The following is an 18,154-nucleotide window of genomic DNA, read 5'->3' on the forward strand; positions in this document are numbered from 1 at the left end:
AAAATATACAAGTACACAAATCACCATTCTTATAAACATAATAAGAAATGTGTTTCTAAGGCTTGGCATGATATTGGTGGATGACACAATAATAATAACATTTTCAGGTATGAAAAGAAAGGTTTCATTTAAGGCAACCCTTCCTCCCACAGGGAATAAGCTGAAGTCCATAGAGGTTGTTACAGCCTAAGGTCACAGAGTCTGTTGGTTTTAGATATGGAAATAGAATTCAATTCTTTTGATTTACAGTCCATCGCAAAACTACAGGGCCTCCTAGTATAATTGTAGAGAAACAGTTGCTTAATTTTATTGATTTGCTTTCTTTCCAGGAGAAAACAAGCAAACAAAAACTAAAGCTTAGTTGTTCCCAAAAACGTTGCTCTTACAATGGAATAAAAAAGGAAAATGTGATTTTGTCTAGCAGCATCCACTCTTTTGAGTCTATATATCACATTTACTGGACCCTTAGCATTTTTGTCTTAAAATAAGCACCTTATCTTTCCTTTTCCTCTCCTTTAAGCTCTTTTGGTTGAAAGGCAGAGCACTGAGGGAGACTAAGGGTAAAATCAACACAAAAGAGTTCTTACAGTCGAACAGACCAAATCTGGCTCAATTTATGAGCCAGGAAAGATGCTTCCTTAACGACTTAAACTAGATCTATACTGAGGCAATTCTAACTCATTTATTTTACGAGCTGAGAAAAAAGTTTTCTTGTTGTTTTTCCTGCGATACAAAATCGAATTCCCTAAGTGAAAGGGTAGAATTACGTCCAGAAAAACTCTAAAATTGCTGGTAACCTTTTTCCTTGACTGTAGGTTAAACAGGTAAAATCTTATTTCATTCTGTTTCCCTCCCTCAGTTTTCAGTGCCCACCACAGTGCAAGCAAGATTCATTTTTAGAGGCAGTAAGTGAAGAGAAGAATCTGCATTGCCAAAGGGTTAGAGACTGCTTTTTTCTCTGATTACTCTGGTGTGCACAGCAGCCACTTGCTGGTGGAAGTTGTTTTGAGAACATTCCCACAGAGAACAGGAGATGGAGCTCTTCCCTAACACGAACTCAAGGTGCTTCCCGTCTTTTCGGATTAACCTCTTTTACTTTATTCTACAAAATTCGGAGACTCCCAGAAATCAGGGCTGCTTCCATTTCCCCTGATTATCAGTTACTTATGTTGGGAAGTATCCAATTTGGGGAATCAAAATCCTTCCAGACTCCTGATCTATTATTTCAAAATGATGAGAATTTGAAGCGGAAGCTCTGAGTCCCAGGGCTACGAGATTCAAGGACGCAAGGGGAATATTCCCCACAAAGAAGCAAATCCCAAACTACAGAGCAGGCTGCAGGCAATGCTTGTCTGGAGATGATGGAGCTTCTGGGTGTGTGTGTGTGTGTGTGTGAGTGTTTATCTACAGCAAAGTTAGACCTTGGCCCTCTTTCACATGGACAATTGATAGTTAATGATCTCAAGTAAAGTCTATGCAAATGAAGCTTTAAGTCCCTTCTTTCAGTCAGAGTGCTGCACGTAAATGCCTTCTACATGGAAACAGCGGGCTGCCCCTGGAGTTTGCTGATTTAACTGGCCGACTTGTGAGGATGACCACGCATGTCCTCTTCCCCTGCTTACCCCTCCTAAGAATGCTCTCTTCTCTCCAGTATTCCTATTTCATTTCTCAGCTTTGTTCTAGATAGATCTTCTTCCATTCCTTTCCCTTTTTATTCTGTTCAAATGGTAGGAAATAATTTTGGAAATAAAAACTCCTCACAACTCACAGGAAGGAAGTAAAAGAGCAGTGTTTTAAACATTACTCTTTCTAACAAAATACTAAAGATACTAAAAATACAAAATCTTTTCATACTTCTGAAGGAGTGGGCTTGCTGGACTTTTGTTCTCACATTTAGTCCACTGGGAATTTTTAAAATTAATCACCCCATATGTTGAAGTATAATCCTCTTTAGGAAAAGCCTCCATGACATCTTGACTGAAACTATTACAGTTCAAAGCAGATAGCTGGGAGGTTCCCATTGGACACAACGCTCGGATCAGAGAGATCCTTGGAAACGGCGTTTATTAGCTCATCCTCTGTGGCACTCCTAGTGCGTGCACTTACTGAAGAAGGAGCAGCCACAGAACACAAGTTAGTTATAAAAGGGGATGCAGAGATGCAGGTTAGGCCCTGTTCACAACATCTTGTCTCAGCTTTCGCAAATGATCAACCCCAGCTAGAGAGATTAACTGTGTGTCGAGCCATGCAGCCATGGGCAGCCTCACCCTACCACTAGGTTTGTGAGCCCAGGAAGTAGTCCTCTTTTTGCAGCCTCTGGGGGGCAGAGTTTTCTTTCCTTTTCATCCAGGTTAGGAGAGGCCCCCAAGAGTTTTCTTTGTGTCTTACAGAAACAGTAAAACTAAGGAAAAAATAGCTTGATACTTTATCTATTTATAATCACTAAGAGGTAATAAGGCAGGGCTATTTTCTTTAATGAAGACACATTCCACAGAACCCACTGTGCTAGATGTGTGGCAAATATTTTCATAAAGGTACTTAGGAGACTGTCTTGTCCGATAAATTATACAATGCAAAATAGGGCTAAAAGCTTGCAGTGAAACAGAGGTGACAGACATGCAGGCATGATGCAATGTGTGTGCAAACTGTGACAAGGCACAGAGCAGCGTGGCAAGGAAAGACTGCTAATGGTCTGTGTCAGCATTGGTCAGAGAAGACTTGCAAAAAATGGAAGTTTAACCTGAATTTTGAAGGATGGATAGGAGACCTGAGGCTGGCAAGAGTGAAAGGAGAAATTGCAAGCAGACAAGAGTAGGGGCCATGTTACAGGCAGAGGAGGCAGAAAGACACAGAGGACAAAGGACGTGAGAAAGCACAGAGGCCTGAAAGAATTTGCCGTAAGGAGTTTGGTACTGGTGGAGTGTGAAATACTAAGGTAGGGAACATGGAGGAGGAGGGTTTTGGGAGTCCCTGCTTTTGTGCCTGGTGCTAATCCCTAATCCTGTAATTTGTAGGGACCTCTTGAATGGTTTGCAGACTTATTCCCAAAATTTCTCCTACTGTGAGGGGGGGACAGAGGATAGTGATGTTCTGGGGTCTCTTTGGGGCTCTAACATTGTTGGAGTGTTGAGGATAATAAGGGTTGGAGTTTGAAAGGGGAGGTTGAGGCTGTTGGGACATATATTTTCAGAAAAGTGTTTCACATGTTTTTTAATTATGATGAATTTGTTATGGAAAAAGTTCTACTTCATTAGACGCTTGTGAATGATGCGACATTCTCGATTTGTGACAAGTCAAAATCAGAGTTTCTTACAGTGAATTACACGATGCGCTTTTGGAAATGGATAATGCAGAGTACTCATTATGGATGTGCATAACATATGATTTGCCTGTAAATGAGTCCATCAGTAACAATTCATATGTGATTCCCCGTTAGGCTTGTTGATAGGGAAGCCCCCTTAATAGAGATTTGAATTGATAGCATTTGTTGGTTCTATTAGACAGTAAAAAGGAAAACAAGGTTATTTTGGGTTGCAATTCATTTAATTTATGTGAAAAAATTAGAACAACAACAAGCTGTGGACCTAGAAGGAAGCTGCAGAAGGGCTTCAATGGAGTTCAATTTAACATCATGCTTTTGAATTCTGTTGAGATATGAGGTATTTTCTGTTTAATCTCTGGTGAAAACAATGCTGACATTGTGTGGTTCATTTAAAACTTAGTAGAAGAAAATTAGGTATCTTTTATGAAAACATATATGTTCCTTTTTATATCATAAGGTAATCTATAGTTATTTCCATTTACATTGGCTGCAAAAAAACATGTTATAAATCACAATGTCTATATTAGCTTGGTTTTCCATGTATTTATGTTCTATTATTGCTCCTTTAGTAATTCTATTTAAATTTTAACAACATTACTATGAAAGAGTTTCTGTTAAAACTAAGTTTAAGATACTATTTTTCTCCTTTCTTCTTTCTTTTATGGGGAGTGATATTGTTGATTGCTTCTAATATAAGTATGATCTGAAAGTTACTATGAAAGCTATATTCATTTGCCCATGAAGAATCACACTCCAGGGGCTGGCCCTGTGGCATAGTGGTTAATTAAGTTCAGCTCGCTCCGCTTTGGCAGCCTGGGTTCATGGGTTCAGATCACGGGCACAGACCTATACCACTCATTGGCCATGCTGTGGCGGTGTCCCACATACAAAGTAGAGGAAGATTGGCACAGATGTTAGCTCAGGGCTAATCTTCCTCCAGCAAAAAAAAGAGGAAGATTGGCACCAGATGTTAGCCCAGGGCAAATCTTCCTCAGAAAAAACAAGAATCACACTTTAGTGGTTTCTCCCAGCTATATAAATGCAGGGATGCCAGGCATCTGTTGCTGGGGAGCTATTTGAAAAGAAGGACAGAAAGATATTAGGAAATTTTTTAGGTTTCTATCATGGCTGCCCTATAGCCAAATCTGGTTGTGAGTTAGAAAGTAGGTTAATCTGAAGAGCTTGGTAGGAGGGAAAATACCAATGTGTATAATTTAAATATGTAATGAGAATATTAACTTTCTAAAAAGAGTTTGAGGGGCCTTGAAGTTTAAGAAGTCCAAGATTTTCTTCTTATATATGAGAAAATCTAAGTGCCAAGGGATTAAATGACTTTCCCAACATCACTCAGACAGCCCGTAGCCAAGCCAGAACTGGAACGCATTTGAACATGTTTTTTGTTTGTTTGTTTGCTTGTTTTGGTTTTTGTTTCCAAATATCACAAATTACTAACCAAGCATTTGGGAATTTTTATATAATACAAACTTGAGGATTAATACAGCTTTAGTTACCTTTAGTCAAAACCACATCCTTAATTACATTGAGATTGATCTGCATTAGAACTAGAATAATAAAAGTGGAGGTAAATTTCTTCAATCATGAAAATATGCTGTTCTGCAATACATAATATTCAGTCCTACTTCTCTGTTCATTTCATCAGAGCTTGCTAAGAAAGGCTGCATCTACCAACCTAAGTCCAGTCTACATAACTGTGTTCCAAAATTAAAATGGAATGCAGGGGATTCAATGATTTTCGAGTAATTCTGTTCCTACAGAGTTATCTTAGTCCTCAGTAAAAAGAAACTTTAGAAAATTATTTGGCAACATAAACTCAGAATCTTCAAATATCCATACATAGCATATATATGCTGATAACCTCCCATCTTTCCTAAGGAATAATGAAAAATTCAGAGGAAAATAACTTTTATGTCAAAGTTCTCAATGCTATTACTTATGATATTGAAAAATTAACAAGGATAAAAAGCAAAATAGATAAAGTATATCCAAAATATACTAATTCAATGGAACTTTAGGCAGACCTTAAAATTTGTATAACTTGAGAAAATGCAAATATTCATTGTTTAAAAGCAAAGAGAAAATAATCAAAATATTAGATATTGTATCCCTGAGTAATGAGGGTTAAGAAATTAAATTTACTTCCAAGAATTTTTCCTGTATGTTCCAATTTTTCTACATGGAATATATTTTATAATCAAAGAATTTGCTTACTGAAAAATAGATGAAAGAAAATGATAAAGACTTTTAAATGCAGAGTGGTATGGAAAAGGAAAAAATGTGTACAGTTATAAAAACGCTGTGCTTTTAATTTTAGGGAGCTGGAAAACCTAGCTTGAAGCCAGTTAAACTTTCAGTATTACTGCTACTTGTGCATTCTGCTCTCGTTTTTAATTCATGGGATAAATAGATTTTTATTACTCACTGTCAACTTCTCATTTTCTGTTCTGCCACCTTGCCCCTTCTGCCATCTTCCTGCTTTCCTTCCACTAGATTTCTCCGAGGATTTGGAAACAAACTCTAACCGAAGTTTGGTTAGAAACTGAAGACATTTGGGTATTCCGTTTTGAAAAGATTAAATATGGCCCTAGGAAGCCATTTATTCTGATCAAAATGATAAATTGAAATAAACCCTTTCTGCTGTGCATTTTGAATTACATGATAAATCTGTTAGTGGTTCCTATTTATACCTAATAAAAAAGAAACCTCAGGAGATCAATTTCCTTTACCAAGATTATTTTTAGACAATTAATGGTATTAGATTATTAATGTTTCAGAGGGTGATTCTTAAGTACTGGCTTTTCTGTGTACTGAACTTTATTTCTCAGAGTTTTTGACAACTTTTATTTTTCCCTGTAACTTTGCATGGATGGCACACCCATCTCCAAATAGCATATGATAAAAATCAGGTGTTGGAAAAATTTCTCCATAAAAGATCAGATGGTAAATATTTTAGGCTTTGTGGGCCAGATATAGTCCCTTTTGCAACTATTCAAACCTGCCTATTGCAGCCCAAAAGCAGTCATAGATGATATGTAAATGTATAGGTATGGGTATTTTCTAATAAAAATTTATAAACACTGACATTTGAATTTCATATGATTTTCACATGTCATGAAATGTTATTCTTCTTTTGAGATGTGTATATATATGTATATATATATATACATGTATATATATATATATGTATGTATGTGTGTGTGTGTGTGTATATATATATATATATATATATATATATATATATATATATATATATATATATAGTGTGTGTGTGTGAGGAAGATTAGCCCTGAGCTAACATATGTTGCCAATCCTCCTCTTTTTGCTGAGGAAGATTGGCCCTGGGCTAACATCTGTGCCCATCTTCCTCCACTTTATATGGGACGCCGCCACAGCATGTCTTGACAAGCGGTGCGTAGGCCGCACCCGGGATCCAAACCTGTGAACCCCAGCAGCCAAACTTAGAGCCCCAGAGCACAGACTTAACCGCTATGCCACCAGGCTGGCCCCTCTTTTGATTTTTTTTAACCATTTAAAAGTGTAAAAACCATCCTTAGCTTGCAGACTGCAAAAAACAAATGCAGGCAAGAATTAGTTAGCAAGTCATGTTTTCCCCACCCCTGCCACGAATCAAGCAGGAACAAAGTGATGGGCAAAAAATCAGGGATTCTGCTGAGTAAAAAACTTCGTCCTCGTTCTCCACCTGGTATTCCTCAGACCTTTCACTGCATTGTTACCTTGACACATCCTCAAGAGACCATCATACTAAACATTTTTATTCTGTGTAATAGATTCAAAATGGCCACCATTCTTCACAGGTCCTTCTATCAGGAGACAAAAGAGGGAGAGTATATTCACACATGCAGGCTGGCCTCATGACTTACTTTTGCCAATGGAATGTAGCAAGAGTGACATTGTGCAAATTTACGCTAGTCTTTTGCCCACTTCTGCCCTTACTCATGGAATGCACCATCATGGGAACATCACTGTAGAGTTTGCTGGAAGATGAGAAATGTCATGGCAAATAAATGCACCATTCCAGCAGAAGCATCTTAGACTAGCCAGTTCATAGTCAAATCAGCAACTGACCAAAGACAGGTCAGAAAGGCCAACTGAGATCTGATAAGTCTGGCTCAGATCAATAGAACCAACCCATGGAACCCAGCCCAATTGCAGATTCACAGATTTCTGAGCTAAATAAATAGTTATTGTTTAATTTACTAAACTTTGGGGTAGTTTGTTACCCAGGGAAAGCAAACAGATGCATCCTGACTTCTGCCTATTATGTATAAAGATAATCATGGAAGCAGAAGGATAATATGCAATTCCTCCAGTATCTATAGAAAAAGTCATGAGAAGGAATGTATATATTGGAGAGGAAAAATGAAACATTAAGAGATTATCACCTCACGTCCGTCAGAATGGCTATGATTAACACAACAGGAAACAACAAGTGTTGGAGAGGATGTGGAGAAAAGGGAACTCTCATACACTGCTGGTGGGAGTGCAAACTGGTGCAGCCACTATGGAAAACACTATGCAGATTTCTCAAAAAATTAAGGATAGAACTACCATACGATTCAGCTATTCCACTCTTGGGTATTTATCCAAAGAACATGAAAACGTGAATGCATAAAGATACATGGACCCCTGTGTTCATTGCACCATTATTCAACAATAGCCAAGACTTAGAAGCAACCTAAGTGCCCATCAAGGGAGGAATGGATAAAGAGGATGTGGTATACATACACAATGGAATACTACTCAGCCATAAGAAACAACGAAATCCAGCCATTTGTGATAACATGGATGAACGTTGAGGGTATTATGCTAAGTGAAATAAATCAGAGGGAGAAGGTCAAATACTGTATTATCTCACTCATAAGTAGAAGATAAAAACAACAACAAACAAACACATAGAGACAGAGATTGGATTGGTGATTACCAGAGGGGAAGGGGGGAGGGAGGAGAGTGAAAGGGATGATTAGGCACATGTGTGTGGTGATGGATTGTAATTAGTCTTTAGGTGGTGAACATGATGTAATCTATGGAGAAATAGAAGTATAATTATGTACACCTGAAATTTATACAATGTTATAAACCAATGTTACCGTAATTAAAAAAAAATACTTTATAGTCTACAAAAATATCTTTGTACTTAGTCCTCATACAGAAATAGGCTTAATGGTTAGACAGGTAATTTTCAAACTTACCAAGGACCATAACTGCGGAGTTCCTGAGAATTCACTTAGTTCTTCTGAAGAAACAAAAATTGTTAATATCATATGATGGAGGTAGTCAGCAATAAAACTTTACTAAATCAAAAAAAGAAAAAGGAGAGAGATTAAGCAAAGGAACTAGCACTTGTTGGGTTCCTACTATGTTCCAGGCACTGTTTCAGGTGATTTATTCCTTATCTCCTCAAAAAAATGCTACAAGACAGGTGTAATCAAGGAAGCTATATATTTATTTAAGCTTAAGCACCATGTTCTTAGAAACGTCAAAATATAATTTTAGTATCTGGACTTACAAAGACCTTGAGTATTAATTGTGTTTATAGGCTTAAAACTTTTTGAGGGGCCGGCCTGGTGGCGTAGCGGTTAAGCGCGCACGCTCTGCTGTGGCGGCCCGGGGTTCAGATCACGGGCGCACACCGAAAAACAAAAAAAACTATTTGATTTTGTTCCTTCGATTTTGAAGGGTCTTAGACAATGTCTTATCATTGCATTAAAGATAGTGGAGAACTTGCTAAACTGATATTAAAACAATAAACTTTGAATGCCTAAACCTGGGAAAATAGACATTAATAGACAGGAGATTTCATCCAACTTATGCAGGGCGGAAAGTGGTATCCAGAGGACTACAGCAGGAGGAAGCAGTGGCTGCAGCAGGAATGGAGTGGGAGAGACAGAGAGGAGCTGGCACGACCTCCAGACTCCCAAAGAGGCTTGAAACCTGGAAACACTTGTTTTGAGAGTGGGCAGAAGTGAGAAATCTATCTAAAATCAGAGTTTCTTTGAAGAACCAAAGATGAAATAATTGACATCCCAGCTGTCTCCACATGTGCAGAATTCTCAGGAAGCAGCTATCCACACTCCGTATTATGGGAGAAAACAGAAAAGTATTTATTTCTAGAGAAAATGAAGGGCCTTAGAGAAAAGACTTCAAAATAGAAAGACTTCAGATAGATTGGAACCTCAACATAATTGACATTTCCATGGCTAAATCGTCCAACTAAACAAATTCCCCCTCCATGTACATGGAGCACAGAAGTCAGCATTTTATTTCCTCATTCTTAAAACTTAGCCGACCGTTAAGATCACCAACTGTTCCAACAGCACCAGATACACAAACAGAAAATATAATCCCAAATGAGAAGAGATAATTTAGGAAATCAAAAACATTTGAAAAAAACTACTTAGTATAAAAAGAGATTTGTTTGTACCCACACACACACAAAGATATCATGAAAAAGGAAAAAGAACGAAGTTTTGAAAATGAAAAACATAAATGTTGAAATACAAAATCAGTTGAAGGCTTGGAAGTCTAAGTCAAACAAGTCTCTCAAAGATGAGAACCAATCCAGCTGCTAGTATAATGGCATAGAACCAATCCAGAAGGCCCATTATCCCATAAATAGGAATTCTAAAAAAGAAAGATGGAAAATATTAAAGAAAACTTATAATTTCCCATATCTGAAGACACAGATCTCCTAGTTGAAGGGGTCCATTTACTGACCAGCACAATAATTGAAAATTATACCCATACTTTGGTACATCATTTCAATATTTCAGAACTATGAGGATAATAAATAATATTTAAAATATTTGGGTGGGAGAAAATCGTTATTGACAAAGGAACAAAAGGCACCATGGGCTCAGCTCATTGACAACATTAAACAAAAGTTGACAATACCATTCATAATTCTGGTAGAAAATATTTTATCCTAAAATACGGGTGAATTCTCAATGAAATATAAAGAGAGATTGCAAATATTTTATTTGGAAGTTGCTTGGTAATGTACACAAGTAAAACACAGTAGAACAGAAAAGAGAGGGAGGTGGGATTAGGGATTGGCAACTTGGCAATCAGAAAAGGAATGAAAGGAAGTCTCAGAATGTCAGCTGTACAAGCCAAAGCAAACTAGGCTAATACTGAAGTAGGAAGCCAAGGGGCCCCAAGGAGGTGTCTTCCTAGGACATTAGGGGAATATCTGTTTAGTGGATGGAATTTCAAGTAGCTATGGGGAAAAAAAAGTAGAATAGTACAAGTAACCCACGTAAAAAGATACAATAAGGTATCTATGACCCAGTTTCAACAATTATTAACACATGACCAATCTTTGTTACATTTTCATGTATGTATGTCATTTCAGGAAGTTAATAGATAATGACTAAAATTATGGAAAAAGAGTATATTATTTATATATATTGAGATAATTAGCTGAATGATAAGCTACAACTTTAAAAAAAAATGGTTGCCCATTAGGAATAATATTAGTGGTCAGAAGAGAAGGGGAAAGGCAATATTGCTTTCATTATATGTCCTTGTATACTATTTGCTTTAAAAAAATTGTGTGCATTTGATGAAAATTTCTATAACAATTAATTAACATGTAATTAATATAAACATAAAATACACTTAATAAAAAATGAAAACCAAGTCATGTTGTGCAATAAGGAAATTGAGACCCTAAAATATCGTGACTTTTTACGGTAGCAATTTAGAAAGTTAGAGGCAGTGACATGCCTGAAACACAAATTTTAAACTGTTAGTCGCCAATCACAAAATCATCCCACCATTTGAGAAGAATGGTGTGGAAAATATTACTGCTAAGGATTTTTTATATCTTATTCTTTATGAGATAGTATAAAAAAAAGGCAAGCCATGATTTAAAAATTCAACAAATACTTAGATATATTATAAACTTCATGATAAAATCACAGTACAGCATACCCATTAAATACATCTTTGATGAAGAGATGGTTCTCAATATATTCTTCTGGGTAATCTTCTTTTTCCTAGAAACATTATCATCCATAAAAAAGAGACATCATTTATCTTTTGAAAGGCAGCTTTGTAACAGGTTTTGTTCAGTGATATGAAACTTGCAATTTGGTAGAAAAGAACACTTACTTACCAAATATCCATCAGTTTTTAATGGATATTTGCCTCTATGTTAGAAAATTTTACAAAGTATGTTAAAACCAGAAATACTTCCACTTGGTTATAGTGAAGTTTAAGATGCTAAATAGCACATGGCCTTCCTCCATACGGTATCTGTTGGAGAGAAAGAAATTTTTCCTCCCCCTTTTCTAAATTCTTCTGGCTGGTCTAAGAATTAAATTGACATGAGACAGATTAACAAGAGAAAATCAAATTTAATTACACGTGTACAGGAACCCCAAAGATATGAGGTTCCTCAACAGTCAGGCAATTGAGGTTGGTATGTCATCCTGAGGTAAGGAGAATGGGGTAGGGTTCTGGGACTTCAAAGGGGAGGAAAACAATTTATAGGAAGATGAGAAAAGTAAATGTTTGGTAAACAGATGTTTGCCTTGCCATGCAGAGACAATGGGACACAGAGAGGACTCTGATCTCCAGGCCCTGCTGAGTTCTCCCTACCACACCTGCCCACATTGTTTGTAGATATCTCTGGTGATAAGTGGTGTCCTTGGACTGGGTCCTCTATCTAAATTCTTTTGGGCAGTTAAGCGGGAAATAAAAAGCAAAGCTTTCTGAGTCTTTCTGTTTCTTAAAAATAACCAGCTTAAAAAAATAATCCTCATGCCAAAGAGACACATTTCGGGGTGGCAAATTTTGCTCCCCTACATATCTTGGCTGACTTCCTTAGAGACGAGACCTGAGACAGGGATTCTTGTTCAAATGTTTTATTGAGAAGTGTACTCAGGAGAAAGACAGTGAAGGACTCAGATAAGGTGAGGTGGGGAGGGTCATGGGAAGGTAGGAAAGGATATTATGGCAGCGTGAGTCTAGTTTCAGTCTGATCTCCTGGGGTGTTCTGGAACATGAATTGCACCACAAAAATTATCCGACTCAGAAGCAAGGGGGCTAGTCTCTTTTTTTAAACACCCACATAAGTCATTGGCCAAGGTGAGGCAGGGTCTTGTGAGCCAGGGGCTTCCATTCAGTGGAAGGCAATTTTGAGACCAGAGAAAGAGCAGTTGTGAGCCTGTAGTAGCCAAAACTCAGAGCAACTGGAAGAGGAGTACAATAACCTGGTAAATGTAATCTGAATGGGTCACAATGACATCCACTAAAGCTGGTTTCTAGGAGCAAGAGATTTCTAATCAGACACACCATGTGAACACAAAGTTGTGTATAGTTATGTTTGAGCACGGCTGGCTCTTATTCTCTTTTCTCAGAATTTATTTACAGGTGTTCTTTCTTTTAGAAAATCATTAATAAAACCACATTCTCCAAGGAAGAGCAAACTCTAATTCCATCCAAGTGATATACAATCAAATTCTTATCTTTCTATTTCATTCAGTGTAAGACAGTCTTTCTCTAATACAGATCTGGCCTCTTTCTAGCAAGTTTTGTTGTGCCACTCTCACATATCTTAAATCATACTTGTTCCTCTCATTTTTTATCATCTGTTATGAAAGCAGTTGTTTTAGAATCTCTTTTTTATTGTTCAGTGAGTTAACTCCAAAAATGTCCTCTAGTCTCTTGACATGCTTTGTATTTCGTTTCCATATGAATAGAAATACGCTTAGACTTGAGCACTTCTACTTTCTATTCTGTTTTGTTTTTAGAGTTTGTTTACAGGTATTCCAACTTTCACAATCTTAATGTTTGAAAAATTAATTATCCTAGTAGACATATTAGTGGGCTATTCCAATTCCAAGTAAAGGACAATTAACATTTGAAAATGGTTCTCTTTCTCCTGTATTTAAAGTAATCTGTTTTTTAATCCATTTAATACTGTTGTGAAAATACAGTAGTGGTTTATGATTTTTTTTTTTAATTTGAGCTGCACAATAGCCCTATGAGAAACAAAGTGGATATTACTATCTCCATTTCCTGATGATGACACCAAATACTGAGAAATGAAATGATTCCAAGTTACTTTGCTGCTGGATTATATAAATGCAATCAATTTTGGGTTGCCATTGTATCTCAATAAATTTTGCTAAGATCTAAATTAATTCTATTTATTTGTCTGTAGATTCACGGGCCTTTTGAGGTGGAAAACTGTAACATTTGGGGTGGTGACAGTTCAGGTTTTACCTTTTGATCTCATAATGTTTTATTTCTTTATTTCTCTACTGCTTTTTAAGTAATCCATGTGTTTATTTCTATGGAGTGCCCTTTACTATATTTATTATTTATTTCTGTGTGGTACTTCTGCCACCAAGTCAATTAGAAGTGGTTAATATATTGGATATTCTTAGTCTGCTCATATTTAGATATGTGTGTGTGTATAGAAAGGTAGATAGACAATTTCTAGCTCATTTCACACCAGACAACGAGCTCCTAGTTGCTTAACATCATTTTGCACTAAAGGAACGAGGGCCCCTTGGAGAAATGGCCAATTCTGCAGCCGAGGCAAGAAAAATATAATACCAACCTGGGACATCTCATTACTCCAATTGATCAATTCGTTTCACCTGAAAGTTAACTGCTATTACTGATCATTTTATATTTGCCAAAAACTATACTAAGTTCTTTATATGTGTTATCTCACTTATTCTATATCACAGTACTCTGACATACATACCTTTAATCTCAATTTATTGAATGTAAAACTGAAGCTCACATAAATAAAATAACTCTCCAAGATCACATAGCTAATAAACTGAGGAGACCAGGGTTCAAACACAAGCCTATGCTTTTAGTCAATAAAACGTTCAGAAGTTATTATTATTTTCTCTTGTATGTAAATTCTATTCACAATACCTCTGTAGTACTCATGCTCTTTAATTTTCTCCTCATTCATTTCTTTGAAAATTCTAGACTTTTTTCTGTCCAGATAAGATGACTATACGTCTTCTGACTAAAAGTGAAAAGATGATAATGAACTCAAAACATTCTGTGCTTTCTCAACTTTTCTTGTACTATTCCCTCCATGGCACACAGCCTTCCCTTAGCCTGACTTAAGCAGATCCCCAATCAAAACCCAGCTCAAATAGCCTCTCCACCATTAATATTCTCTTCATTACAGCAAGCAAAATTTATTTTTCTCCCCATAGTCCTCCCAGAGAATTTTATTTAAATTCCTATTCTAAAATGGCATTCCTCCTTGCTTCATAACGGACTACCCATTTCCCCAACGTAACAGTCAGATAGTTCATGGAAATGTTTTGTTCATCTTGGTGTCCCCTGCAGAACAGAGCATGGTTCTCTCTTTAAGCCGTGGACCCCAGAAGACATTTGAGGCATAGTCCTGCTTTCCTGAGAAAAAGCCATCACCTCTCAAGTGTTTCTAGTGAAATTTCTTGTTTATTCCCCGCTCACTTGTTTTTCTCAACATTGTCTTCTCTATCACCAACTGAGTGTCTTTGTTTGTTGTAATTCCTCAATCTTTCTGAAATAGCCAATTATCAATATCCCCTTTAAACACTTCCACTTGCCTTTCCTGAACTTCTTGAGTAAATGATGTTGGTTCAGCTGTTTTAATATGCTCTTTAGCTCTGAGTTCTTGAAGCTGATCCAGGAATTGTTGCCACTCTTTTTTCTTCACTTATTATAGATATGTCTTTCTATATCCAAAACTTTCAATCTGATTTTATAAAAGATATGCAAAAGTCTTTGTTGTCCATATTTTGAACACTGTTATGCTTGCACCTACGTGTAAAAATTCCACACCAGTTTTGTTTCTTCCCTCTACAAGATAAATCTCTTCTCATTTTCTGAATGAAAAACAGAGTATTTAGTTAAGCCTGTCCTCTATCTGCCGGGATTCTAGATTTCATTTCATGCTTACATTCACTTATTCAAACTGAGTCATGTAATCAATTTCACTGGGATGGTTTACATGTCCCAATTTTTTTTTCAGGCTATCATTTTATTCTTATATTGACAACTTAATTCTGCAAAGGAGTGAATGGAGATCTGAGTTTGATCTAGCTTGTTTAATCCACAATACAACTAATTCCTAGAAGTATTTTTTTTTCTCTTGGCACATTTTTAAGTCAACAAAAATTCTCTGGTGAACTGAAGTAGCCTGGCATTGGATGTGATAGTGAAAGCTTCCTCCTTAGCATCTGGGAAATAGACACTTGCTTTAGGTGTACTGTTTTCCTTTTGAACAGCTCATGTTTCCTGTCCCCAACTACACATGACATTACCCTAAATCTCTTTTGCCACTCCACTTACTCAGTCTGTCTTGTAAACAGGGATCTCCTGACCCATGCTGTTTTCTTACAAGAATCCTGTTCCAAAGACACTGGTCTTCTCTAAACTGTACACGTGACTGCTTCCCTTTCCTTCATCACTTTTCACGAGCTTTCCGCAGTTGATAACATTCTACTGACCAGGACCAGGGACTAAATGGCTGTGATTTATCTTTTAACCTTATTAACCTTTACTGCTTCTCTTTTCTTCTCGAGATCAATCACTCCTCCACTCCCACCCCACTCTCCTCTGGTCTTGTGGGTTGTGAGTTACTGCACTGGGTGTAGATTTTATCTTGATTCTTCATCATTCCTTGTGTTTCATTTTTCATTCTGTCAAGCGGGCCCAGTTTACTGGATTTTCATAACAGCCCCAGGAAGTAGGGAGGAGAAGGATTTTACCCCATTTCTCAGTTGAGTAAACTGAGATTCCAGCATGGAACTGGCGTTTCCAAATTATACTACTACGGCCCTTCAAATGCTACGGCAAGGCAAAATAACTTGGAAAATGGCAAAGGTGCTAAAGTCAGGCATTGATTTCCTTCTATTTTCTGCCCAGCATGATAGTATAAAACTGAATTCATACTAGAACACATTATCCCTCTGTGCCTTAGTTTTCTCACCTATAAAATGGGGCTAATACAAATACCTACATCATTGTGTTGGAACAGTTGTATGAGTTCATACATGTAAAACATTTAGAACAGTGGCTGGCACACTCAGTTAAGTGTAATCCAGTATTATTATACCCAAATAAAATCAAATCACTTTATTCTTCTCAAAATGCATTCATCTACTAGTATGTTTTATGCCTGCAGCTATGTTTTTAAGTTTCCTAAATTAATTACTACAGTTAATCATCCATGATTTATTCATTTACATTCATCTGCCAATGTTTGTTGACTTTATCTTTGAAAGAATTTTTACATCTATCTCTTCCTCTGCATCCCCACTACCATTGTGTCAAATTAAAAAAAAAAAACATATATATATATATATATATATGTATGTATATATTACTTTGAGAAACGTGAGGCCTTATGGAAGAAGGCTTATGATCCAAAGGACATATTAGTTGACAGTTTCATCTACAGACACACCATATAGACAATTCACATTTATAACGACACATTCAGAGCATTGCCCCCTTGTGAAGTGGGAGGAAACTTTGGTTTGTACCTGGAATTAATAATTTCCGTTCTCATAAAATCTCTACATATGCAACTCCGGGAACCTTGATGCAGCTCATCAATCTGTTCCATTATGTCTTACTCCATCAATGTCAGAAGAAATTGATACATAGTGTGTCCAACAGGAGAAGATAGATTATGCAATGGTAACAAAAACTCTAAATCTTGGAGCCTTCTAACACAAGGTTTTATTTCTTGCTTCTGCTAGAAATTCACCATGGATTTAGTCAGGGGCTTAACTCCAGGACATTCTTATTTAGGGACCCAAGCTAAAGGATATTCCACCAAGAATGTTGCTGATCACTGTGGTAGGAGGAAGAAAGCATGGGAGCATCTTTCACTGGCAATTAAATAATCCAGCCCACCAGTAACACTTCTCCACATCCGACCATGATCCATTGGCCAGAAATTTCAGAAGATCCCACAGAAATGCTAGGAGGGTAGAAAAGCCAAATCCTGCCACGTGATCAAAAGAACAATGGAACAGACATACACAAATATTAGCAGTCTCTACCACATTATTTAAGTTGAAAAATCTTGGTGTAGAGATGAGACAACTTTTATCAGTACATATCCCAAAATGAGGTTTATATGTAAAACCTTTGGGTAAATGATGTTCCAAAAGCCGAGGAAGAAAGATCGAAGTCTCATTCCAAAGGGACAGGTGAAAATCCCTAAAATCAGAAGATCAATTTGATTATCATGAGATATTCTTTATCAATCCATAGTGTTTTCAAGTAACATGTTCAAGCAACCACACGCACATGTGATCCCATCTGTATATTACTATCTCAGGTCCCTTTCACATGCCTAGTAATCTAGAAATCCACATTGCTTAAGTAATGGTGTGATACCACCTTTTAGGTTTGGATTAACAAAGTTACAGGCCTGACTTTTTCCTGCAGTTTGTACTTACATGTTATTATCACAATTACTATTACACAAAAATCCCTGTTGTATTTTTATCCACAATGCCTCCCTCTTTCTTCAGTTTGGGCAACAACTACTCCCTAAATGCTTTTCTTCCTACTGGTCTCCGTCCTCCAGGCTTCCCTCAGTACTGCTTCTGGTGTTCTCTTTCTAAAACACAGCTCTCATCTTGTTATCTCCATGCTCAATAGCTTTCCATGATTTCCTATAACCTTGAGAATTTCTATACAGGTTTTCCAGTCTCATCTATCTCTCCACCTTCCTAGTTTTACCAGTTACATATAAATTCTACAGGTAGAGGGGATCTATTATTCAATCTATTTCTCTGATCTGTGATC

General features: G+C 37.0%; 1 long non-coding RNA gene across 1 annotated transcript in view; it reads right to left on the reverse strand.

The window, feature by feature from the left end:
• Positions 1 to 16,785: 16,785 nt before the first annotated feature.
• LOC147917010 (uncharacterized) overlaps positions 16,786 to 18,154 on the reverse strand; it is a 221,848-nt gene continuing 220,479 nt past the window's right edge. The window contains exon 6 of the long non-coding RNA XR_015552359.1: positions 16,786 to 17,560. This is a non-coding gene — a long non-coding RNA (uncharacterized LOC147917010). The remainder of the gene's footprint in view (positions 17,561 to 18,154) is intronic.

Source organism: Ceratotherium simum, chromosome 5, assembly GCF_057802395.1.
Source record: "Ceratotherium simum simum isolate JZ-2026a chromosome 5, ASM5780239v1, whole genome shotgun sequence".
Taxonomy (NCBI): domain Eukaryota; kingdom Metazoa; phylum Chordata; class Mammalia; order Perissodactyla; family Rhinocerotidae; genus Ceratotherium; species Ceratotherium simum.